The sequence below is a fragment of the Lytechinus variegatus genome, chromosome 3 (assembly GCF_018143015.1).
Source record: "Lytechinus variegatus isolate NC3 chromosome 3, Lvar_3.0, whole genome shotgun sequence".
Lineage (NCBI taxonomy): Eukaryota > Metazoa > Echinodermata > Echinoidea > Temnopleuroida > Toxopneustidae > Lytechinus > Lytechinus variegatus.
In genome coordinates, this window is record NC_054742.1 from 30,512,540 (window position 1) to 30,540,115 (window position 27,576).

A 27,576-nucleotide genomic window follows, 5' to 3' on the forward strand; every position below is an offset into this window, starting at 1 on the left:
TAAACATGACTATTTAAACTAAATATGGTAAACCTGGGGGTGTTTCACAAAGATTGAAGTATGACTTAGAGTCGCACTTAAATGCCTAGTTGTGTGTGTTATAAAAGGCATAACCACATTGGTCAGGTCACAGAAATAGGACACACTCGAGTGCGTATTGATCAATTAGGTTGCATGTTGCACTTAAGACATACTTAAATCTTTGTGAAACAACCCCAGGTCAAACCAATAGCAAATCATGGCTAGGAAGACATCAAATTAATGGAGGAAGAATAAGAATGTGGAAGGAAATGATGACTGAGATTTTTAAAAAGAAAACAAAACTAACTACATTTATCATCTCCAATATAAACAAATTTCAGAATTTGGTGCAAGCATATAATATTAAAACAAACATATCCATAGACCAATCTGGAATGATACTATATACAAATTAATTACTTTCATTTTACTTCACCTAATTTGGTACAAAACCTAATACACTGTACATGTATAAATGCATGGGTCAATTTATACAAACTGAAAAATAAATATTTTGCTTGAAAATGTACATTTGTCATTATTTTACAACAATCTGCTTGAACCTCCTAACATATACAGATACTGCTCATAATACAAAGATTGTCATGTACAACAACAATTTTACGCCAAAAATTAACAAAAACAAAAATATATATGAAATCAAAGCAAGTAAACTGTGTTTTATAATACCATTGAATCCTATCATGTTAAACCACATGTCTAGAGATTTTTAATTTGGAGTTGAAAACAAATTCTACAGAATTGATAACAAACTACTGTACCTGAAGGATAATACGACCCCTGAATGTTAGTTAGCTCTCATGTTTGTCTTCTTAATTTGACAACACTTTACAAACTCTCTGTATTTATTTGAATACTTTTTGATAGAGAATAAAAAAAGTCATTACCTCCAATCTCTTAGAGGTAGGCCCCACAAGATTAATTGCTATACTATCTTCCAAAAACGACCAATTAGTCGATAATGCATCACAGATGGCAGTGTTAGGTAGCATTAGAATGGAAATTTAAAGAATGAAAAAAAAAACAGCCAAAGTATATTTCAATATCTAAAAAAAGTAATTATCACATCATGTGATTGCGTTACAAAATTGCAGCATGGTAACGATGCAAAATAGTTCACAACAAAATTCCCAGAAAAACATCAATATCTGACGATACTGCCCTAACCATGATGAGAAAGATGGTTAAAACATTTTGTGAGATACATCAGATTCATGAAAGCGAATCTATACTGCTGCTCTTATAAATACAAAGTTTCCCAACATAAAAGAACATCAAAAAAAATTTAATGATGTAAGTTATTCCTTTTTAAATATATGCATGATCTTTAATAGCTTTCAATGTACTTTCCTCAAGTCTTTTGTTCCTGCGGATCTTTCTTCTCTTCACTGCCTGAGCAAAATGATTGTCTTCTTGTTTAAGAGAAAACAGCTATACATGAAGTCATCAAGCATTCTACTCTGAACTCAAAATATTTTTTTTCAAAGTTCACTTATTTCACAGGATTCATGAAGAATTCAAATGTTACTGCTACTATAAATGCCAAAATATGACAACTTTCAGGTAGTATCAATGTTGATGAGATAGATTTAAAATCTGCACAGCATCCAATGGTATGTTAATAAACAGATGCACCACAATCCACATTTCCTAGTCAGTGGTGCAATCATTCCGTTCGCTGCACCAAACCAAACACAACAAAAAACTTGCTAAGGTTCTCCTGCATCCATCATCTGAAATCACAGATGAAGCGAGCATCTGCAATGTTTGACACAGAGCATCTGCACTCGACGTGCCTCTTTTAGTACTGGGCTTACATGAGCTGTGTAAGGTTTTTCGTCACCAAGGACAACTGATCATGTACGCAATGATCATATCCTCTTGAAATGTGAGAATTAAGGCAATATTATGCCTTCCTCAAATCATTCAGCCATAAGAGAGGTGAATCCATCTCCTAGTCTTCAGCTCACTGCCGATTATTCTTCCTGTTTCTCCTGTTTCGATTCGACGACTGCCGCCTTTCGATGTTTTCGTTCGGTCTCTCCGACTCGTTGTGCTGCTGCAATAACCGCTTGCATTTGCAGCTCCGAACTGTCTTGATGCGGTAAGTTCTGGTTTGATTGTTGTCACACAATAATGTGACCTTCTTTTGGCGCACATTGTCGTTGACACATCGCCATTCTTTTCTTTTCTTGTTGCCCCAGACCTTTATGTGTTCAAAATACCATCCAGTGTAGTCTTCGGGGATACATGACCCTGCACATACAACTTCTGTTATCGGCCGTGTACTTGTGCAAAATCCGTCAGAAATGTATCTCTTGGATCGCAATTCCACACAATGGACCTGTAGCCTCTCTGAAAAGACACAAATAACAAAAAAATCATAAGTTTTCATAAAGTAACATTTGTAGATCATGAACATTTACCTCAAGGGTATTGCATTTTTGTGTTCATACATAGCAGATTTAACATTCCAGAAAAACTTGATTGAACAAAATGTATAAATTTTGTCTTTTTTGGACAAAGCTAACTTGAAACTTGAGAGTAAACCACACAAACAAAACTGACACCAAACGAATCAATGTAATGCCATTCAAACATAGGTAATAACTTTGATAGGTTTGGAGTCGTTCTTGCGACTGAAAACAGAGAAAACTACTCTACATTTTAACAATGACTGAAAATTGATCAAAATCTCGAATCGATATAAAGTAGATATTTACGGAATAAATGACAATTTCAACCCATTGCTTTCAAATTTGAAATCTATTTGCTCAACACATTCTGTTTTTTATATATAAAGTCTGTATAAGCAGAGAAAAAAAAAAGAAATTGTGCCATTGAATATGGGCAAATGGGCTACATCAGTTGTGAAACTCTTTGAGCCAGGGTCCGGTCATTTCAAAAGATAAGAAGGCTGACCAGGTAGGCTCTGCTGCGTGGTCTCTCTCTTTCTTTTAAGAGTACTATTCACTCTAAATATATCCTAATGTTCATTAATATATAATCAAAGTGAGATCACGTAATGAAAACACATGAGTGAATTCAACATTATCAGTGGTGTCTACAGCCTGGTTACTCTCAAAGATTTGTTGGGTGAAGAAAAAAAAACATTGCAAGAAAAGAAAATTGACAAGGAGAATGGGTGACAATTGGGGAAAAAAACATAAAGCAGAGTGATTATCTTCTTTAAACACAGGTGTATCATAATGTACTTCTGTGATTTAGATAGGAACTTCAGGGAAAAGTTTAGGGTGAGGGGTTTTCACTGAAAAGGGTGGTAGTGTTGATAGTGTGGAGTGGAGGTGAAACTACAATATCCATGTCTTGATTCCCTATTCATTGATGCTCTAGTTGACTTGGTATACCCATTTTCCTTTTCTTCTCAACACAAGCAATAACAATTCGTGTGTAGCCAGGGGTGACCAAGCAAACTGACTTGTCTATTTTCCTTGCTTTTCCTCTCATTTTCTTTATATGCTCCCTTTTATACCAATCTTTAAGCTGCTTGGTATATTAAAGAGAGAAACATAAAGCCAGCCTTGTTGGTACAGAAAAAAAATATTTGGTGATTCATTCCTAAATACTCTATTCTTATACATGATCTCTATAAAAATATGAACAATGTTCTCAACATTTTACAGATGGAAGGACAGGTATGAGTTTCTAATTTCTTATCATTTTCATTTCATGTTCAAAAGAGAAAATAAGCATACACTGCAGATGATACTGGTAAGTATGTGGATAAGTACAAACAACTAAAAAATAGATTAACAAGTACCTCCACTACTTGAAAGCCAGTGAAATTGCTAAAAAGCCACTGAATACAGTAGTATAAGCCTCTTATGCAAGTTTGTAATGGATGAGGGTGAATAATGGTAAAAAGTGTAACTGAAATGAAAGTGTAAACATTATAAGATGCACTGTAAATATGATAAGAGTAAGTGATGTAGGGGGTAAGAGTAATGTTTGAAATAAAGAGTAAATATTGAATGGTACATAAGCATCATACACATATATAGGGGAATTTTAAACCAAGAGATAAGTTATACTTGCTAAAAGTGTGTTTATCATAAGAATGTACATGAAACAATGAAAGATGATGGAGGTGTGTACTATTAGTAGTAAGACGTGGTAGGCATTAGAACAAAAAGGTTTAAACGGAAGACGGCCAAAGAGAGTGCCTTAATAAAGAACAGGGGAGAACTAGTGTTAAAGGAATAAGAGTGCAATTGCACAAATTGGTATAAATAGTAAAAAATTATGTAAATGGATGTAAATGATATTAAAAAAGGATGTAAATGATATTATACAATGGAATGGTGTAAGAATTTGTACAGAATGTAAAGATTGCAAATGCCTAAGAGGTGTAGGAAATCTAAAAGGGGATCAACACATTCAAAATGAAAATAATTTGACATTGAAAAGATAAGAATAAACTAAAGAACAATTGAATACAGTGTACTAGATTTGGCAAAACCCCCAGATTTTTGACAAATGTAATGAGAGATCATCCAAGTGAATGGATAGGTACGTAATGAAATGGGTCGATTCCTGCTGTGCAAATCCTTGACTAATCTACCTGGCTATTGAGGGAATCAGGGATGCAACCTACAAATTTGATCAGCAAATGATCTGATCACCAGCCCAGAAAGGTCATTGCTTTCAACAAAAGTGCAAATGCATTCTTTTCCTGCTGGACATGTCAAGTAGATTTTCGTAAAAGTTTTTGATAGAATATGGGTTTTTATATCTAGGATTTGTTGTGGTTGACTGGAACCAAGAAATAATTGCATCTTCAATGAAAAGCATAAAGAATTCAGCAAGAGTACCAGTGAAGTAGATCACTACATCTGGGGCATATACATTGGCTAAATCAAAAGTGTATCTTTGAATTATCAGATTTTTATCTAAGATTTGGTTTGGTTGACTGGTGCTTTTTAAAAAAGAATTTGTGGTACCTCTGAAGTAGATAACTAAATGGACAAGTACAAATCAAGTCGTGGGTGACAAGCATTTTACCAAGAAATGCTGAATATGAATTTCCCAAGATACATATAGTGTGATATATTTCAAATCTTTTAACAGAATTTATGACTTTTCAGCTAGGAAAAATGATGATTGACACTAACCAATAAGTGTTGCATCAATGACCAAGGGGAAAGGACATAATTGGAGTATATCTCTGAAGCAAATTCAATTGAAAAAAATAATGCATATTTTGAGAAAGTTGCAAGTACTCTTTTTCATATAATGCACAATCCAATTGTTTCATATCTTGAGTAGAAAGTCTCATACCCGACCCTCTTTATTTAAAGATACTAAGCTGAATATGATAATCAGTATTTCATATCAAAATGTGATTAAAAGTAACAAAACTTGAGATACTATGACAAAGCTATGCAACTGTAAACAAACTGATTAGCAATGAAAAAGAACTAGAAGATTTCTGTTTGGATTATGGAAAATTATAACAATTTCTTATCGGTCTGTTGTCGTAAATTATAATTCACATTATTTGATTAGGTATCTTCATAGTACTCATGCATACTTGGTATCTTAATATAACTCTTATAGATCCTAGTATATATGATCTCTAATTTGTAGTATATTTGTTACTGATTGATAGTTGAACTACCTGTGAGAGAAGTGTGTAAGAGAGAAACAAATATCTGAACAACAATGTATGGCTCCAAAACAAGATTCCAGGAATGTTTTGGACAAAGGTGTGACTCACGTCCAATGCTGATCCAATATCGGCTGTCTTTTCACTTTCGCCACAGTCACGATTATTTTTTTTTCATATTGTGGGAAAGTAAATTCCCCTGAGCACTCACGAGATAAGCTTACAGTATGGAGCGTAAATCAACAGAGGGCCGCATCAGAACTAACAATCTTGTTTGGGGAGGAAAGGTATCCTCCATTGGCAAAAGAAAAAGAAAAGTGTTTTAATGGGTTCTAACAGGGAGCACAGAGTATTTCAAAATGGCAGGTTATGATTATTTAATTTCCAACAATTCTGCAGATCTAGAATTCAAAAACAAAATTTACATTGTCCATGATTTTATATTTATACACAGGTTTTATGTCTAATTGAACTTGCAATCAATTAAATGTTGTTTGGCAAAGGACCAATCATGAAAGATGGTAAATACTTCTTTTAAAATATATTGCACCTAGCTTTAGCTTACAATTTGCGAAGTCAGGAGATGTCTTTCTTGGCCCTTTTTTCAATTTCCCCAACCTTTCTTAGGTAACCAATCAATTGCAGTTAAAGATTATTAGGCCTGTTGGAGCATGCTGGTTAACATGTCAAAGGTCACAAGTTAAAACTAAGTCCAGTTGACAAACTGTTTATACAACATGACTCTATTTGATTATGAACATTAACATACACATTCTGATTATTTAAAGTTAACTTTAATTCTTCAGAGTGATCTTAGAAACATATCCTCCTTTCTGCTCTTTTACATATGGAAAACTTTATGCACTGAATATCTTACTCGCAGACAGATTCTGTCTTCAATATGTCCATTTTGTGGTATCTACATACACTTTTCTTATTAGGACAGTGATTCTTAAGTATTGAAAAACATCTTCACACCAAGAAACCTCTTAACATACATGTAGAAAAACATCTTAAGCATGAAAACAGCCCACACCAAATAAAACTTTGTGGTTAACTGGCTCTATTCATAAACCCATAATTCTGGTTCTGCAAAGAGGCTCTATGCCAAAACAACCTTCACTACAAACCTGTTCATGTTTTGGTAAGGATAATATATGGTAGCAATGGTAGCATACAATTTAAAGACTTGCAAGTAAACAAAAGCAACATTAAAAAAATATATTTTTTGTTTTGCCAGGACATTTACAAAATGTTTGTGGTTGCAAAGTCAATAATAGAAACAGACAATCTGCAAATTAACTTACAGCCCTGATCATCCCTTCTCGAGTCAACCCATGGTTATGTAAAACAGATCTATACTATGTAATATTTTTCTGGAAAACTGATTGCTGAGTTGCTGGGTTTAGACAAGATTTTTTTAATCTATAAAGAAAATCATACATATAACATTGTGAGTGGTATAATTGCATTATTTCTTTTTTCATACATACTGATAGGACACAGGCTGTAACATTTGGATGAATAAGATTAGATATTTCTCATTTTAACCTAAATTACAGAAAATTTTAGTTTTCTTCAACATTTCTTCATATTGCGATGCAGTTTTTTAAGTGTCCATAATTCCTTCTCAAAAAAGTTATGCTGCACCTGGTTAGTCTTTTTTAAATGCAGACCCAACTAGCTTACCTGCTCAAAGAACAAACATTCATTTTAACAAAATGCATGAATTACAAATAGCAAGACTTTATTATGAAAAGAAGGGAATGAAATTGATTTTTTTTTACTAGTGTTAGCATCAAATAGAAATAAAGGACACATCCTAATATTTCCATGAAAAGGCGGCCATATTTTAAAGACTGAATACATACAAAAAGCGGTCTTTTAAGTTGACAATCTGACCACATTTTGAAGGCATGCTCCATTAGCAAATAGACTTTTCCCCTCTGCAATAAAGATCATATTCTAAGGGTCAAGACGAGTGTACAAGCACAATACTAAACCAGTTTACATAACCTTTCACAACAGTAAAATGACAGAATAGTCCCAGCAAAAATAAGCTGCAAAGAAAGTTTGGAATCATCATTTATTCATTCAAATCATAGATCTTATAGTATTACCAATTTGGGTTAAAATACTCATTGCAACTCTTGTAATGGAGTCCTGATAGGGGGATGATGCAAGTCTTGTAAAATAGCTATTGGCAGAATTACCTAAACCTATTTTGAGAAATTATTCAAAAATTAATTTTGTTCAAGAATATATAAGCCAAATAAAGATACATTGTATGGTAGTAAAATAACACTCTTTGATTTTTCTCCCATTGTAACATGCATGGACACAATGTCTTATGTTAATTGATTGTTCCTTGTGAAAACAGGTCCAATGCTGCCATAGCAAGGTCCAAAGGTGAAAGGTAGGCTATGAGTGGCTCACTGATGGCGGCAATACCTCGTGTATTCGTGTGCGCTGGCACGTGGTTTCTATTCATACCTCAAAACATCTCTTTGCAATATAAGAATACATATACACACTCCCACATGATGTGAAGAAAAGGTAAAACAATATTCACAATAAAAAGATTGATGAAGGTGATGCATTTCTACTCTCAATTGATTATATTTTTTTAAATAAGTGACTAGATATTATAAACTGAATGTGTTTCGCTATAGTACAGCAATAAACTCTACTTTAAAAGGGCATCACCATAACAGCAACATCAATGAAAATAAATCGAATCAAATACACACATGTCTAGTGCTATTTCATGTTTACTCGTTTATCATTTTGTGCAACTTCGTGGGCAGAATAGAGACCACAATCTTTTCAAAGCCAAAAATGTCTTACTGAAGTCCAAGACGAAATGTTGAACACCCAAATTCACACACATACAAGGTTAAGAAAGGAACAACTCACACACCTCCATCCCCCACCCCCATTAGGTAAATAATGGAGATTTGCTCAAGTTTACAAAGTTGCAACGTACTTTGATCAGTTTTTTACACATCATTTGATGTCATAACAGAGTCAATAGTGTAGTAGTAATCATGGGTTTTGGATTCACCATATTGACATATGGGGGGCAAATCACCCACATGAAATCAAATCTTCTCACCTCAGACAACTGTGGCCAATTTGGGGATCATCGAAAACTAGATCAGGACCTTGTACAATTTGAATAGTTTGAATACCCTTGGGGGTTTTCAACCAATTTACTTGCTCTATAATTTGAAATGACGAAGAAGAGGGCTTTTTTTATGGAGTCACTGGGTGGCACTGTGGGTATCTTTTCCCAAATGACAGGCCCTGTCATCTCTCTTAAGATATTGAGAATATTTATCATCTTCTGTCTGAAAATATTCATTTGGCAGACTTATTTGCACCTTCCAATGCCATAGGGACCGTGCACCTGTAGAAACATATATAGGAACATACAAAGACATACCAAGATTCATGGTTCCCCTGAGCATGCTAAGAATAGCAGGCAATGCAGTAAAAGTACATTATCATATATTTGCAAACTTGATTATCTCTGCATCAATTTATTGTTAATAAAATAGCTAGCAACGAACATTATGATATTCTTTATATTCCCTCAAAATAGGACTTCAAACATTTACTTTCACATTGGCAAAATATCTGGTAAATTCTCATCTGGATATAAATTCTTATCAAGATACCTGATGTAGGTCAATCTCACTGGTAAAGACTCACCCCAATTCACACCTGAGGAATAAAATGCCATGGTAAAACAACTTACCATTAAGATGTGAGATAGAAGTATCATTATACAATGAATCCTAGTAGTGTGAAAGAAGGGTAATAGACTAGTCTTATAAATAATCAATATCAACAGCTTAGCTTGGCAGAAGGAGGAGGGTAGAGTCAATATTTTCATGATAAGATTTTGTGTGTTGATAAATAAAACATGAAATCCTGGCACCATTGGATTAAAGCTTACAAGTGAGATCTGTAAAACTAGATAGTCTGATTTGTGTTTTAATAATTGCTAAATTAGAATATCTATGGTATACACATCAATATAATGGAAAACAGCAAGTTTTAGTGCATCTGAGAGCCAGAAGACTTGTGCCATTGTCCACAAGTTCTTTTATGACAGATGCATTTTACTGCCTTTGTACATCTTTCAAAGCTTATATCAATGATATCCATCAAAAGATACGTCAATGAAGAGTAAGATTGAATAGATATTCATTCCTATTTTTTAAAGCTTTGTTTGGAAAGTCTCAAACAATATTTTTAAGCTGCAAGATCACTGTGTAACAGGGACAATACAAAGAGAGTGTACTATCAGAATACAAGTTTTATAGCAATAGAACTATTGTCATATTATAGTATGCACTTTATGTACATTGTAGAAAACTCGTTAAACATTTGTATCTGAATCCGATTGAATTTTTAAAAGAATAATTATCTTTCATCACTTATGATGTCCACTGAGGAGAGTGAATCATTTTTTTTTATATTTTAATTCCGAGCTTCCCTTTGAGTGAAGCAGAAAAGTATCTTTGGTACTTGGGTCTCTAGATTTGTTGATACAATGGTTGATTACTTGTTGACATAATGATATATGACTAATGAACTTTCCTGCTTAGTTGAAAGAGAGCAAAGTACACTACTCTACAATGATATTAGTAGAAGCACAGTGATAGAGATCCTGACATTTCATATTATGGTTCTATCCTGATATTATTCTTGGACATGGGAATGGATACACAAACCTTGATCAGCATTATTTTAAAGGTCAAGTCCACCTCAGAAAAATGTTGATTGGAATGAAAAGAGAAATATCAGACAAACACAATGCTGAAAATTTCATCAAAATTGTATGTAAAATAAGAAAGTAATGACATTTTAAAGTTTTGCTTATTTTTCACAAAAAAGAGTTATTATATGTACAATTTGGTCATATGGAAATTAGAGAATTGATTTTTTTTCTTTTCATTCAAATCAGCTTTTTGTTTGGTAGCCTTGTCCTTTGAGGAGTAAATATGACTACTTGGTTGAACCATTATACAACGTAATTAATGTTCATCATACATAAATTATGGCAGCATTTAAGATTTTGATTGAGAGAAAATAAGTTTAACTGCTTTTTTTTAATGCACCAAACCATTATTAACTCAGTTGATTAGAAACATACCGTGCAAGAAGAAATACACTTACTGAACTTTTGCATGAAGCTAACCTCATATAAGTTCTTTTCATTCAATATTGAAATGAAATTAGCAAAATGGTTCTTGTTAGTCCATTGATGTACAGCAATAACTGAAAAAGTGGCTCCTATATATCAAGAAATCATGGTTTGATTAATTGTCCTTGCCAAACGTGTAAATGTACTCTGTTTACTTTAAAACTTTATTAATGATGAAAATCGACCTTCAAACAATTTACAGATCACATTTGGGTCACCTCATTTAACAAAGTCAGACACCAGCTGTGTTTACATAGTATGCTTGAAACATCAGTATTTCCTTCTCAACAACTAGACAATATATTTCTACCATATATCTTGGACCAAAGGGTTAAAAAGACCATAGACTTTGCACACATACAATTTTTATTTTATCTCAAAAATGCTCATCATGTATAATTATGTATCAAACAACTTAATAAATTTAGAAAAAGGGTAATGAATTGAAAGATTGGAGATTTGAAAGGTTAATTATTGATGCCATATAGTCATTAAATGGTACATTTATCATTTTCTTGTCATTCATAAAGGGATAAGTGGAATAGGACTTTGAAGAAATCATCCACTTGTGACAGTCTCTAGTTCAATGTTACTAAATTCAGATTTCAATGTCGTTTCCATTAACAACAATGAACAAGATAAGAGATGAGAAGGAATTCACTCATGTTGCTCTGGTGTAAATTTATGCATGAGTAAAATGGAAACCAACCCCTTATGCACTGCACTATCTATGATGCAACAGTCTTAAGTAATGCTCATATTGCCCATGCTATCAGTATCTGATATGAACACATTAGCATGACACTAAACATCCACATTTCTGTCTGACAGGATGCTTAAACAAGAAAATGGTATAAACTATTATTTGTTCAGGATATCTCGACATCAGACAGGGCAGTTATCCTGTATCAAATTACCCCCTAAGACCTTGTTATCTAGTTCTTACAATCAGTTACAGATGTGAACACACCATTCATATTTCTAACAAGTGCAGGTTTGAACATATCCATGTCTTACCTATACATCATATTAATATCCCAGATAACATCACAGACATTGTGTCTCATCTGAACCTATCTTTCATAATCATGAGATGTAATCCGTGATGTCTACACATTATCATAGTACTGCTACATTCCAGTGCAGTGTGAACACGGCCATGTATTACTTCTCCCCCCAGTGTTATCAGGTAAGTCTGTCTTATCTGTCTCATTCAATCTAAGCAAAGACTTAATTACAGAGCAGGTGATGATAAACCAAACACACCAGATTTATTTGACAAATGAGTCAAATCGGTTCCATGGCAGGTGACACATGCACAATTTATAACAAAGATCTAGGGAGACATTTCTGGTTTCCACCCCCTCCATCTCTCTCTCTCTCTTTCTCTCTCTACATTTTCTTTCCCTACACTTCTCTATCTTATGCTTTATTTTCATTATGTGCCCCATCTCCATCTTCAATATGGAGGTGATATATACCATCTATTTATCAACTAAGATCAGGGGTATAATCAGGCAAACCTATAGAAGCCATTTAGGACATATAAAGGATTTTGTTGAAGGCTTGACAAATGAAAAAGAAAAGACAAATGCCTGCCACCTTGCACTGACAATATTAATATTGATTGATCAGGCTCAAATGAGCTTTAAAAGATCACATTAGGACACTCAGAAGCTTAAAGTATTTCCAATATAGACCCATTTACATCACATTTCATCTCATAACTATTTTTTTCTTCTTCAAATTACAACCCAAGAGTGATCCTTCCATTGTATCATTACATGAAATGATAGAGCTTTAGAAAATGACACGATGAATATATCGATACAATAAACTTTGTCAAAAGCCGTTGCTGGAACTGTCAGTTAGTATTTCCATTCTCTATATCACTATGTGTATAGAATATAATGTACTGTACAATAAGGAAACATTTTGTTAATTAATTACTGTCCTGTAATGTTATTGACCTTTCAAGGTAAATAATGATCTTTTCAGGTTTAGTTACATGACTTGGCTGATTAGAGGTACGGTAGTAGGCCACCCGATAACAAAAGTTTATTCTATTGTATATTCCCAAAATTTCTTTATTGAATTCAATGTCAATTACATTTTCATTTATTTTTTACACCAAAGACAGAAAATTGGCCGCCTCTGACTTTTATATGTACTGCATGAATCCAACAAAAAATCAATTTGTATCAGATGATGATTCCTAATGCTTTTACTTCACCATCTGTAAGTTTCTGCTGGATATTTCTTTCAAATGTTTTGTGGTACATGGATTTTTCATTTTCTCTACTTTCAATACATTTAAATATGAGTCAGTAATCTTATGTTACGTTGGTCATATGCAATCATGTTTGAGATATGATACGGTACAAGATACTTCTATACCGAGTTCCAAAATTTATTTACATGGCTTAAAGTTTAATCAGTTATTATTTTCTTCAGTTTAAAGCAAAGCCTGCACCAGTACCTTAAACTTTGCAAGCTATCTTCATGGATTCAACATTAACTCAGAATGACTGATAATGGAGACCAGTGGAACTATGAATTAAGATTTCAATCCTAAAGATTTCCTCATAAAATATCAAACAAATTAAATTCAAATCTAAATCAATTTCAATGTGTCACATTATCCCAATATATCTAGATTTCATTCAATTTCATTGCAATCTAAGATGTATGCTATCTACTCTCTAGAGCTTGATGATATGATAACGTCCTCGGGTTGGATTTTGATAATGGTACTTTTCTGCTGACTCGTCATCGTGTAGAGTTCAAAGGCCGATTATCCACATCGAGATGTGGAATGTAATTCAGTAATTTAGCATACTTACCTGGACTAATTTGTGTAGCTTTATGTCACAACCAAGGTTACTGCAATGAGCTGGAGCACAATGAGTCTAGTATGTTCCATCTTTCTTAATAGGATTCCATTTCCATATCCATCTTACATGCAACAGTAAGTAAACTTTTTTCGAGGACCAGAGACACCCGGGCTTACTATATTAAAGAGTTGACAATGGTGCTGCGATTCAAGGGAGCTAGCTGCCACACCTTAATGCTTTAGCCAGTGAATGAATACATATATGCATGACAAAATTAATTCCATTTCTTGACTTCAAGAAAATATTTTATGTTATGCTAACATATCTAGGCATATAAGTCCATTCAAACAGCTGCTCCCTTCATTTTTGTGCCAAGAAACAGATTTAGATTAAAACACTAGCTTCAGAATACAGTCATAAAAGTTACATTTCCTAGTGCATGAAAGATAACCTAAATCTCCAGTCAAGTTTTTGGCTGCGAATATTGTACATTATTTTTTAATAGTTCTCAGCTTATATGCGTCACAAATGCCTATTAAGTTAAAGCAAATACATATAGAGTTGAAGCAGTTACCATTTATATCATATTTTGTTAGTCCTAAACAGTATATCATAACACTTAACAACTTGCAATCATTGTATACTTAAAAATATCCATTGTATTTTATATTCTCATCAATATAGCAATATGTTGTATGACTCCACATACATGTCCTTTGCCCCTTGCTCGACCCCTCAAAAAAAGTCAAATTGTTTGTCAAATTACAGCACACTTTAAAGATGAGTTAACCGTTTTGATATGAATGACATCATTTGTACTGCAGTCCCATCATCATTCATCTCTCAGTCTGATTGGACAATCAGTGATCACATGATCCTCATGATAAGAACAGGAAGTGTCAGTGGGTATCCAAACCACAATACATGGGATAAGTTTACCTTGAAAGATTAATCCAATGGGATATGAGATACACCCATGACGATAGATGAAGAAATTAAAGGGGGATTCAAGATTTGGAAACGTAACAAAAATGTACCATGAAACTTCTGTAATTAAACGTATAAAAGTATCCAATCTAACCAATAATTTAGAGAGTGGTATAGAGTGCACTAATATAGTTGCCTGACTAAAGGGGCAGATGAGATTAAAAACCAATGAAATAGTCTGTTTAAGATTTTGAGAAAACAAACCTAGTAGATTTGTTAAAATTGAGAAATAAAATAAATATCTGAACAGGAAGAAAATAATAATAAAGTAAATCATTGTAAATACAACAGGTTGTGCCATCTAGCAGATATCAGTCACACTAACATACTCCAGACCAACCAAATATATTTACTATATTTCCAATGACATCTACAGGTATACCATAGGCTGGTTCAGAGTTTGTTTGTAGAATAGATGTGTAACATGAATCTTTTAAAGCATAGGACAGCATTTACATATAAATTTCAAAAATATTTTGAAATATGCTTATCAAAGCATGTAGAGTACACATTAACATTTATGAAGAATTCAGTCATTTTCACCTTTTCACTGACAACAGAAACAATCAATCCAATCAAATTTAATAATAATGGTGTCTATTTGTTAAGACTATGCTTGAGAGTGTTTGTAAACAAAAGAGAACTGGGTTGAAGGGTTGGTGTACTTTCACTAAAGGGAATGTATCACATATTCAACACATCCTTGACCCATTTTCCTAAACCCCAACTCCTTTCCTGAACCTATTTCAGTATAGGGTACTAGTCAGGTTGCAACTATATTTTTCAATCTATAGGAAAATTGATGAATTTCTTAATTGGGAATTCTTCTTTTCAATCACATAAATAAATATGTAAATTTTATTTTGATCATACAGAACACATTGAAATATTTAAATACACATTACATGGTTTAATAGTTTTAAAAGATGCCAAATAATAGTACTAAGTCCAGATGGTTTTTATTTCTCATTTCAGTGCCCTTTACACACATTAACACATCTGTAATCTGCAATATTTTCTCAGATAGTTTTGACTTCTTAGATATAGTGAGAAACTGAATCCGAACTTGAAAATAACCAGTACTATATGCAAATTGGTTCACGTCTACGAAATTCACATCTGCTTGCAAAGGCCAGAATCTTTGACTTGGCACCAAACGAACCATGACATGCGGATGATCCCACGTTTTTCAATGGTTGCATTTTACTGGCGTTTTATGACTTGCTTTATGATGTATGCTTAACTAATTTAAAACCAGGACAAACTTATGATAAACATCAACAAACAATGAAGAGGCCTTAGTCCGGGTGGAATATGTGTGAATGTACAGTGTGTATCTTGATAAAAGAGAAATAAAATTCACAGCTCCATGCATCATGTAGGTCACATTAATGATCCCATTTGACTTCATATCAATTCATTCAGTGCAGTGATCTATTTATGTTATGCTTATGTATGATCAGGACCCCATTACATAAAGCTTAGCAACTGATGGTGGGGCTCATTTCTACAGGTGATTGCACTGATTATTGTTTAATCAATCATAACAGATCCAATCGTAAGAATCGGCCCTACAATCAGTCACTGAGCTGTATGATAAGTGCCCCTGGTAGGTGTTTCATAAAGCTGTTCGTAAGTTAAGAGCGACTTTGAAGAACGACTGGTGATCCTTTCTTGTGGTAAATGGCATATTCTTTGGCGATGGTTAAGCGCGTAAGAAAGGTTCACCAGTCGTCCTTGAAGCTCTTAACTTACGAACAGCTTTATGAAACGACCCCCTGGTCTCTGTAATAGAAAACAACTATAAACAAAAGGTTAATTAATTTGAAATATTGATTGTATTACTTTACTTTATAGGGGCTAGATCTCATTTTGTGATATCACATGCAAGCATTCGTCTTGGATCAATTTACATGTGGCCTGTATTGCAAGACAGTAGGTTACAAAATAATGTTCCAATGAATGCTATCCAAATTAAGTTTCTATGAATGTAATGATTGTGCAAAGGTTTATGACTACAACACACTGATAGAAGTGGTAAACTTACTGAAGTTGTATACAGCATTTTATCGAGAGTTATATCAGCCATTTTGTGCCATCTCAAGGCTTATCAAGGAAGGGTTTAAAGTTGTTGGAAATATTACACCTGGGATAGTATTTTAAAACTTTTCACGAAGTTACACGTGACTTTATGAACAACTCCCCCTTCCTATTGCTTCCTATAGTGTTTCTCACCTCTCACTTCCACTCATGGATCACTGCATTGTTTAATTACACCAAGATTGATTTGGCCAAATGCACTGACCCCATTTTACCCAAGCAAAGTTTTGAGAGCACTTGTAGATATTTGTAACAAGTAAAGCAACCTCTGAACTTGAGGTACTCCAAATAAGAGCATGGACCCCAGAGTCAAGAAACCCTTGCCAGTTTAAAAACTAACCTGACTGGACTTTGGATTTTGACGAGAGCTGAGACCACTACAGAATTTATATCAACAAAGAAATATGGAACCCCTTGTTATGCATTCAAAGGAGAAACCCTTTTATGAAATGCTTGGCAACTTGAATTTTTTATATCAAACAAGAAAGGAAAAAATGATCATGTAAGCTTTGCGCGCCAAATTACGAATGGGATAACACTTGGGAGGAATAAAAGACACGGTATTTGACAGTGATTCATGGCGTCTTTTGCAGATTAAACAAAGTTACTCTAAAGAGGTATAAAAGAAACTGTTTTGTGGAATGATCTATCTGTAGGGGCCTGCTTTCCCAGGATGTGTTTGAGTGGTATGAAGAACGTGGCTAACAAGCTAGCATCCGGAGTGATGACATGAAAGAATGGAAATGAGATAAAATGGAGAGAAAGAAGGAAAAGAATGATTGTGATGCTGAGGAGAAAGGTGCCAAGAAAAAAAAAACAGTTGCAAAGGGCAGGATAGACAGACTGATGAAAGGAAATACAATACCAATGAGTAATAATCTTCTACAACCTCTCCCCTTTCTCTCCCCACCCCAAAAATTGTATTCAGTCGCTTCTAAATGTAGCTATGAGCAGATGGGTATGAATATGGTATTTACAAAGGGACAAATATGAAAAATAAAAAAAGAATAATTGGAACAAGCTTTATATACATCAGGGAGAAGTATTATGTAAAGACATGAGTGAAAAAAATGAAATGGGTAGCAAGGAGAACCTGAAGGGATATATCATTACACTCTGACCCCTTATGATGCTGCATCACGAAAAAGATTTAAACTCTTTGTCCAACGGAGACTAACAAATGAAACAGGAGGAAGCTCCTTGATTTTGAGCTATGATTAGCAGGGACTCACCCCCTGGGCAAAGCTGTCTACAAATCTAGGAGGTCATTAATTAACAATACTTGAAGGAAATTATGTGATATTCAACAGCAAAGGGGGAGGAGGGTAGATTACGCTACGGAACACCCTAATGTCATTGAATAGTAAAGACATCTTTAGATTCAATCACCATCATCATCGCTTTTGGGGCTATTCAAAGAGTGTTCTCCGTGACTTATCAAGATTCTGTCCCCAAATCTGTCAATGTGAAAATCGTCTCTATAATGTGCCCTTTCCTTTTTCAATAAAGAAAAATCCCCCCTTTATTTGTTCCTGTTTTTCCTTCTGTTTGGTCACGTTCTGATATTGATGTCCATAGTCACCATGTAAATGGGCACATGGCTATACAGAATACCAGACGACTTTATTTCTACCTGGATAATTCAAACATTCAGTATAGGTGAAGCGTTGCCTCCTCAGCTGCTCTGACTGATGGGAGCTCTCAAAACAAACCATGATTTCTTTTCCATAGTTTACAACTTCAATTTCATATAAGATTGCCTGATATTGTTGATGATAATACACTAGACAAAGATGTACTACCTCTAATTTAGTCAGAATTTTTTTTGCTCTTTTACTTCCAAAAAGTAAATTAATACCCAACAATTGACATCTGTTTAAATACCCAGAAAAATCTTCCTTGAGACATTACAGTCAGCAATTATTTTAGAAATTGGTTTAAACCATGGTCAATTGTATTACACATGCATATAATATAGTGAGATCTGAATGAATTATATAAAGTACTAATAGCTACAGTTTATGAACTCTACAAGGGGGAGTTGTCTAGTGGTTATGATGCTCATCTCTCAATCAGAGGGGCCTGGGTTCAAATACATGCCAAGGCAAGAAAGTTACTCTGGTGAGGTAAATGGGTACCTATAGGATTAATTCCTAGAATGTACTGAGCACTGAAAAGCAGCTCGAGCTAAAACTATGGTGAGAATAATAGTGCAACTCAAAATATATATTTTTTTCTAGATAGATGGTGATGTATAAATGCCTATTACTCTTAATCTAGAGTGAGATACAAGTACTTTGAAATTCGTCAATAAGTATGCATGTACATGTACACCTTTATACGGTCACATGTATTGCTTGGGAAAAGACCTGGCAACAGATAGAAGGCCAAGATTGTTTTAATACTCAGATATTACTCATTTTCTACCAGAATTAATTTACACATATTTGACCACTTGGATGGTCATTTTCTATGGAATTTTGTTTGAAGTAATTTTGTGCTTAATCGATGCCACAATAAGAAGTTACCATCTATTATAATGGGCAGCATTTTCATGCTATACTTCTCCTGCCAAAACCCTTAGTCTCCTCAATAGCCAAAGCAAACCCTAGGCTGAACTGAATCAACTTCATGCACTTCACACGTACACATAAAAGCCTCTTAAAGAAAATGGTAGCATGAGAAAGGTGAAGTGAGTCCTAATAAACATGACTCGTCAACGAGTTGAAATCCCAGCCCCCTCACGAGGATCAATAGACATGGATCTTATACCCCATGAAGACCAACTATACTCATCTCTTAAGAGATGCTTAAATGTCTCTTGACCCACTATCCCATTTGCAGATACACTTTTTTATGAAATATATCTTTGGAGTCTCCTTGGTCTCCTTTTTACACCCCAAACTGGCTTCAGCATGGGTGCCCAGTGCAAACTTTGCCCTGATAAAAAATTCATGGCTTTGTTTGACTACCAGGGACCAGTGATACAAGTTTCACTGGGAATGTTCACATTGCTCAGGCATGGTGGCATGCAATGTAAGAGTATGGACCGAACACAAACCTCACGTGTAGTCTGTTAAAATGGAATATTTTTACATACTTGCTAAGACTAAATGCTAAACCAACATTGGCAAATTGTAGAAAATTAAAAACATATGTTCAAATAGAAATTCAATGCTTTCTAACATATTCAGCAAGTCATTTATTGAAAACAGAGTAAAAAAAAAAGCAAAAATTCACGCATTTACAGCAGAACATATCTTTTGACTTTACTTTTTTCCCTGAACCCCATATAGGTAAGTTCCTTCACTTCACCCCACCCGACACCCTCCAACTCTATCCTTTCCCTTAACCCCCTTCTTCTTATTCCTCATTTTTCAATCACTCTCACTGTTAGATTGATAACAATAGAATGAGTTCATCATGGTTCATGGACCTGTGATTGAGCACACATCTTTAAGCTGTTGGAGTCCTATTCCTCAGTTACAGTTCTGTCTAGACACAAGCTCCTAGCAGATAAAACCCCTCAAACTGGAGGACCAATCAACCAAACTTAAAAGAAGTCCTCCCTGTCCTAGATGAATCCTTGGACCTTAACATCTAATAGATAATTCCACCTTCAATATAGATTTATTGCTCTCTAAATCAATATATCACATTGAAGGACATGTGGCCAATGGTGCAATGTTAAAAAAGTTCATCAGCAAAGACATTACTTGGTAAGTTTCTACATAAGAATATCTTTATATACATCTCACTGTTGGTAGGAGGACTGTATACATGTAGAACATAGTGTTGATTAGCGACTTATGTTGCTTTACATATCCCTGATAAGATTATGTTGGATTCAACATGCAGAGTCGTTCTTGTGGTATTCTATATCAAGGAGCCGTTATTGTTTTTCATATTAAAAGTGGTAAAATACAGTAAATATATTTATGTCTTAGATTTCTACAACAATTTCTCAAACCAATACTGAAAACCTTGCACTTTATGGTAATACATGTATAAGTTTGTTTCAGGTGGCAACCCAACACAATAAAATAGGTAGGGATTATGAAGCACCCATTTTGATCTATGATAATCTACAGATCTAAAAACTTTTGGAGACTTCAAAATCTGAAATTTTCATTAAAATTTCATGTAATACATATTGTCTTTGTATTTCAATATACTATGCATCAAGGTAATCATTGACAATAGTCCTTCGCAAAGGAACACATTTTAAACCACAAACTGATGTGTCCTTAGGGTACCACACAGTTCAGCACATCACACTCCTTTTCCCCTTTCTACATCTAAAATGAACAATCTTGACACCCTTATCCAGGACCCAGCCTTCCTGGAACTACAATGTGTATAGTCCCGGATCTTCTTTTGTATTAGAACCAGGGATATGGTCATCCCACCACTCAGCCCTGGTAAGGAAGAAGAAAAAAAAGAAAAATGACACGGCTATCTGCGAGGCTAGGTAAATATTATCTTTTTTGCTCAGCGCTCCCTGGTAAGAATTAAAGTTCAGAAGTGCAGGGCAAATGAGACATAGTGTTGTGATGACACGCACTCCAATGTAAGCAAGAACACTGATTAATTCTTCACGTCAATATAGATTCAGCACCATAGACTCTCATCTGACAATAGCCATAATTACAATACAAGCCGAATTCTGAATCTCGCACCCTGGACCTTACTACGATCCTAACCCTAACTGCATACAAAACAAAACTTAAATCCTCAATGTATGCTTTTTATGAATCAAAGCAGAATATTCAAAACATATTTTTGCATATGTGAATGGCCCCTCTGCAAACTGACAAAAAAATCATAAATTATTATCACTTAATATCAAACATGTTGAAGCATGAAACAACCAATCGAGAGCTTCTAATCAATATCAATACGAACGATATTCATAAAGATCTATACTAAACCATAACACCAACCTAGCAATGATGGGAGTCACTCAGATAAAGTCCAATTTGTGGATTATATCTCCAGTATAACTTGGATCCAATCCAAGAAACTTACACAAGCACCCAAGGTTCTCACTGCTGATCTGTCATGATCATCACTAAATCATTCAATCCTAAAGTATACCTTAATCATATTGCTCTGGCTAACTATGTACAAGAATTCTGAACATTGATGAAGAAAGCTAATCATAGCAATCTGAACTCAATGAAAGTTGATTGATTTACCCAGATGACCTTCACAGGCTGACTATTTATCAGGCAGAAATCTGCTTGGTCTGGCTTGATCAGTAGGTAGTGGGCACATAGCATCTTATTGACTGAAACTTGCCATGAACTTCATCAAGTGTGATCATCAACCATGCTTTACTGTAAATCTCTTACTGAGATTTCATAAATGGGTCATTCATTGTACAATCCCCTGACTGACTAAAACATCAGTTCATCACAAAAAAATTGTCCCCTTTTAATTTTTCGAATAATCATTACTGAGTTCACATCTTCATTAGACAAAGAAAGTCAGGATTTAAAGGGGAAGTTCACCCTGACAAAAAGTTTATTGTAAAAATAGCAGAAAAAATAATAAAAAATATTGCCGAAGGTTTGAGAAAAATTATTCAAATAATTAAAAAGTTATTAGAATTTCAATTATTTGATTTGTGACGTCATATGCGAGCAGTATTCCTACATAGCGCATGGTAAAAAATCAATGAAATGTCATTTTCTCAGAAAATTGAAAATGGTTTTCACTGTACCTTTTTTTATATCAATAGACCAATCATTTCACACCCGATCATGAATGGAAAACAAAATTAAGTCATCAGGAACCATACAAAATTTGAAATTCTTGCATTTTATATTACATAACACATGGGGCAGCTGCTCGTTTATGACGTCACAAATCCAAAACTTTGAACTCTAATAACTTTCTTACTCTTTAACGGATTTTCCTCAAACCTTCAACAATATTTTTTACTATTTTTTCTGCTATTTTTACAACAAAGTTTTCTTCAGGGTGAACTTCCCCTTTAACTTTTAAAATGTCATATCAGAGTCACGATATGAAAAGATATCAGATCTTTGTCTAGATTTCTAATGCTATATGAAACTGCTTTACAAGTCTATTTGGGTATAGTAATAAATACAAATGGGCCCTCCACTGTAGTTTTAAGATTTCAATGACAATGATGATGATGACAATGGGCAAATAATGATAAAAATCAAAATATAAAATCATCAGAATCACCTTCACAAAATTAGTGTATTTCGAACAGCAGGAATGAAACTTTCATAAAAGTATTTTTTTAATGTACTAATAGGCATCATCCACCATCATCTGTAATTAGATATATAGAGTATCCTGCTTATGTTTCAAATAATCAAACCAAAATGATGGAAGCCTGTCCAATCCATCACATCTAGTTATGTTTGTGGTAACACTGTAACAAGATCAATGAATCTTTTGGGACGGATCCATGACTATGCACTCTTACTCAGCACAATGTTAAAGAGTTGCTTTACAAAACTGTTGAATTTGTATGCATATCATGTAAAAATGAAATATAACAAGCCATGAATATTCACATATTAAATAAAATAAAAATGAAACTATTGATGCTATCAACTAAAACCCAATATTTACATGTAATCAACAGGCTAGGTTAAAGTCTGCGGAAACAAAGTTTAAACATCACTCAACAAACTAATCTAAACAAAATTTAAAAATGCCAAATTCCATCTATTTTTAAAACCTACTGTATTCCCTATAAATTTACTCAACATGTGGGCTTACTTGAAACATTGCTTAAATATTTTCATCCAGAAAGAACTTGAAAACGTAGTTAATGGACTTATTTAGCAAACTATCATTCTTGAATAACGTTTTAATGTTTTGTTTTTGTCATAGCTCAGAATGACTTTAATGATATAATAGCCTGGATACAATGATAACTATTTACATCCTTTCAAAAAGTTAATCCAAATTGAAATCCAATTTATCAGGACTTGAAAACATATTGAGATCAATGACCCTACATGACCAGATAGCTAAAGAGATAATACACACTAACCCTACAGTTTACTTATCGATTCCTGAAGATAACCCCATGAAAAAGGATATTGACAACTGCATGCAGGTCTTTTACACTTTTATTGGTCCAGTCAGTGCTATTCTATTTAATATTTTATTATATTTTATTTCAAGTAGGAATAAAGGAATAAATAACATCAAATGCATGTAAGAGTACTGGTGATAAAATAATAAATGAATTATCAAAGTTGACAAGGAATTAGATGTTGGCTTTGATAGCTGATACAAAAATTAACTTAAAAGTAAAAACAAAAGTCTGTCTAAGATATAAGTTGATCAACTGATTTTGTGATGCAATGTTGAATATTTAACACCAATAACAGACTTGGAATGAATACTGACTAATATTGGGGCTTACATTTGAGGCTTTTCACAGGGGGAGGGGCTCCTATACAGCTGGCTACCCTTTATTATTACAAATCATAATTATGACAATGGCTTTGACGAACAGTGACGCAGTCACATTTTCCCTATGGCGAGTAAAAAACAGCCGATTTAACATTTTTTCTACCAGCTACATATAGGTAGTTTGAATAAAAATGAATAAAACGGCTGTTTTCGACTCGCCGTACGGCCATTAGGGGATGTGACTGCAGCATTATCGATAGATTTTGTGACATGAAATTAAAGTTTGTATTTGAAGAAATTGAAGTTTGTAAGGGCTTGAAACTTTGTGGCAAAGCAAAAATATAATAAGTCTTTTTGAAAAAATTAGGATATGAAATCCTGCTTGTTTAGCCAGTGTGCACCCCATTAATAGGATCATAAACCACAGTCGTACATTGTAATTGTATTACACATTTTCATAACATCATGGATAATGAAAAATCTAATTCAAACATAAACACAAGTCATATTCATGCCGTGCTCATAAAAAGATGACCAAACTAAAGAAGCAATTGCACTTTGCATTGACATGACATGAATCACACATAGTCTGCCATCCGTTATATTTTTTATACGACGACCATGTTTCATGACATACCATTACTGATGACAGATTACAAGGTGTTCTTTGAAAATCCCGAATAGTACCATATGATTGGCCAAGGTCCAATTTGTCATAGAAACAAACAAATGACAAATTTTATGAAACTGGGTCCACTTTCCCCTCCCTCACTTCTAAATCCGCAATAATGCACTATTAAAGTTCATCCTACAATCTCCTATTACTCAAATTAATGACATCCTACATGCACCCAGCATGACATATCAATGCTAGAAATATCCTCTCCATTTCCCCTTCTCCAATTAAACTTTCACACCACAGCTAATTAAAACGAGGCACAAATTATACAAAGGTTAAATCGTTCATGTACTACCCCCTCTAGAGGTACTTAAGGAAAGACAAATTAACAAATAGGGGCTTGAAGATTTACTTTTCGATTACCGTGTGATTTATGTCTTAAAGTATTTCAAATGTTGAAGTCTGAAGGGGTGGTTCCGTTTTTACATTTCTGATTGTAATATAACGTATATCTTACAGTTTGCACTTTCAAATTTTGAAAGCTTGTTAATCAACCTTTGAATAATACTTTAAACCTAACTTGAATGTTAAGGAATATTCTTTTGCATTCAATGAATGATTGATAGCGTCCCTTTATAAGCATAAAACTAACATAAAAAGTAATAATCGGTACTAACTATCCTGCAATTACTTCAATTCAAAACGATTGCTCTCTAATAGAAGGATGAACTTGTCGGATGTGTGAATTAAATGCCATGAGGCCCGTTATGTAAGATGCAATATCAATTAATAATCAGGTAACATGGAAGGGATTGTGACGCTATACACTCCATGTAATAGCAAAACTATTTCATGATGGTTAAGGACTGGAACGAATCTTTTATATATGAAGGGGATGTCATCCCTGCATGTGACATGAACTATGAACTTGGAAAGTTATTCAAAACATTATATGAGTTTGCAATTATTAAGAGTTCTACATATGGTCCCTTGATACTCTACAGTACAAAACTGGCAGAAATAATTACTACATCAGTTATGATGCCATAAAACTGGATACAAGACGACCTCAAGAAATAAAATAATACAATTTCTAATTGACAAAGATATAAAAAAGACATTTTCCAACTAAAGACAGGTTTAGACAAAGGAATTCGTCTACACTTAAGATTAATGATTTATCATTCACATGCATGCATTATACATACACTTAAAGGAGAAATTAATGCATGTGTTAATAGTTAACTCTCTGGAGAGTATAAAATGTCAGTAATTTTTATTGAGAGTAACTTTAATAATTAAAAATAGAGTCTGAGCCAATCTCTCTGTACCTACTGTGTCAAGGGAATTAGAATGTAATATTGACTAGTGGGTGTGGATTGAAGATGTCAATCAAATGCTTGATTGATGAGTAACAAACTATTGTCTAATCCTGATCCAAAGCGGATGCCCATTGCGCTCCTTTCATGTCCAGGGGACATTTCCACTGCTAACATTTCCAAGAGCTTTACAGTGTCAAACATTTAAGTGAAATTTCTATATTTTGCCAATTTTCTATTCAGACAAGTAACAGCAAATGATTAGTTTTCAAAGATATTCTTACTGTAAGACAACAAATGAGAAATAGTTGGAAAATTGTTCCATGTTCAAGAGATGGCAGTAACAGGAAAGTACATGCTAGTATATCAAAATACTTCGCAGCAATTTATTTTCATAAAACAAAATAAATATAAAGACCAAAACAATGACAGTTTAATTGTTTGGGCTATATCCAAGGCAAAATGCATCATTCAAATCATACATGTACATGCTAGAGCTTAAAAAAATTGTATAACATCAAAATAAAAAATAATAATCATTAGAAATGCAGATGATATCCTACAAAGAAAAATTACCGAAAATCTCAGATTGACCCCTGAACTCTTTTTATTCTTATATTCTAAATTTTCAAATTGAAGGAAATAGCAGACAGGCAGAGGCAGTGAGAAAGTTCTTTAACTTTAAAAAGGATGCCAAATCATCTGATTGGATTGAAGCCAGTAAACTCCATTCACTAAAGAATGACAAATGAACACCCGACATTTCAACTTCCCTTTTAAAGGGGAAGTCTACCTTGAAAATAAGAACACGGTTCTTTAATAGCAATTCAATGGTTTCCCACATGTACATGTGTAATCAATATCAAAGATATCACAGAATTGATTAAGTAAGAAAATCATATAAAGTATGTTCACTCTAAGACACAACAAAGGAGTTCTCTATGCCCTAACATCTTGTCAACCCATTGAATAATGAAATTTATAAATGAAATAGGCTTTGCACAGAGACTATCCCATTTCCATAGGTAACAGGTTAAAAATGAGAACTTCCATCATGTGGGTATTGTACAGCGATAGCAATTCCAACTTACTCTGTCATCTATATTCTGTAAACTGTATACTCTGCTTTAATCATATTTCTGTGGTGATCAATGGATAAAATTATTCACCTCAACAAGTGGACAAATTCAAATGCTACTTACAAGGCTACAAAACACAAAAATATAAAGAATAATCAAACCACAAGTCGTTCTAACGACAAAGACACATTTATATTGGGATTTGTTCATTTTGTTGTTCAATGGCCTCTCTGTTCTAATATTCTTCATGACTGATGTGATGAATGAAACGATAGAACATGGTCTAAAATCAAATTTTGTGACCCAAATAAAGTCATTGGCATTGAGAATGGAAGTTGATCAGGGATT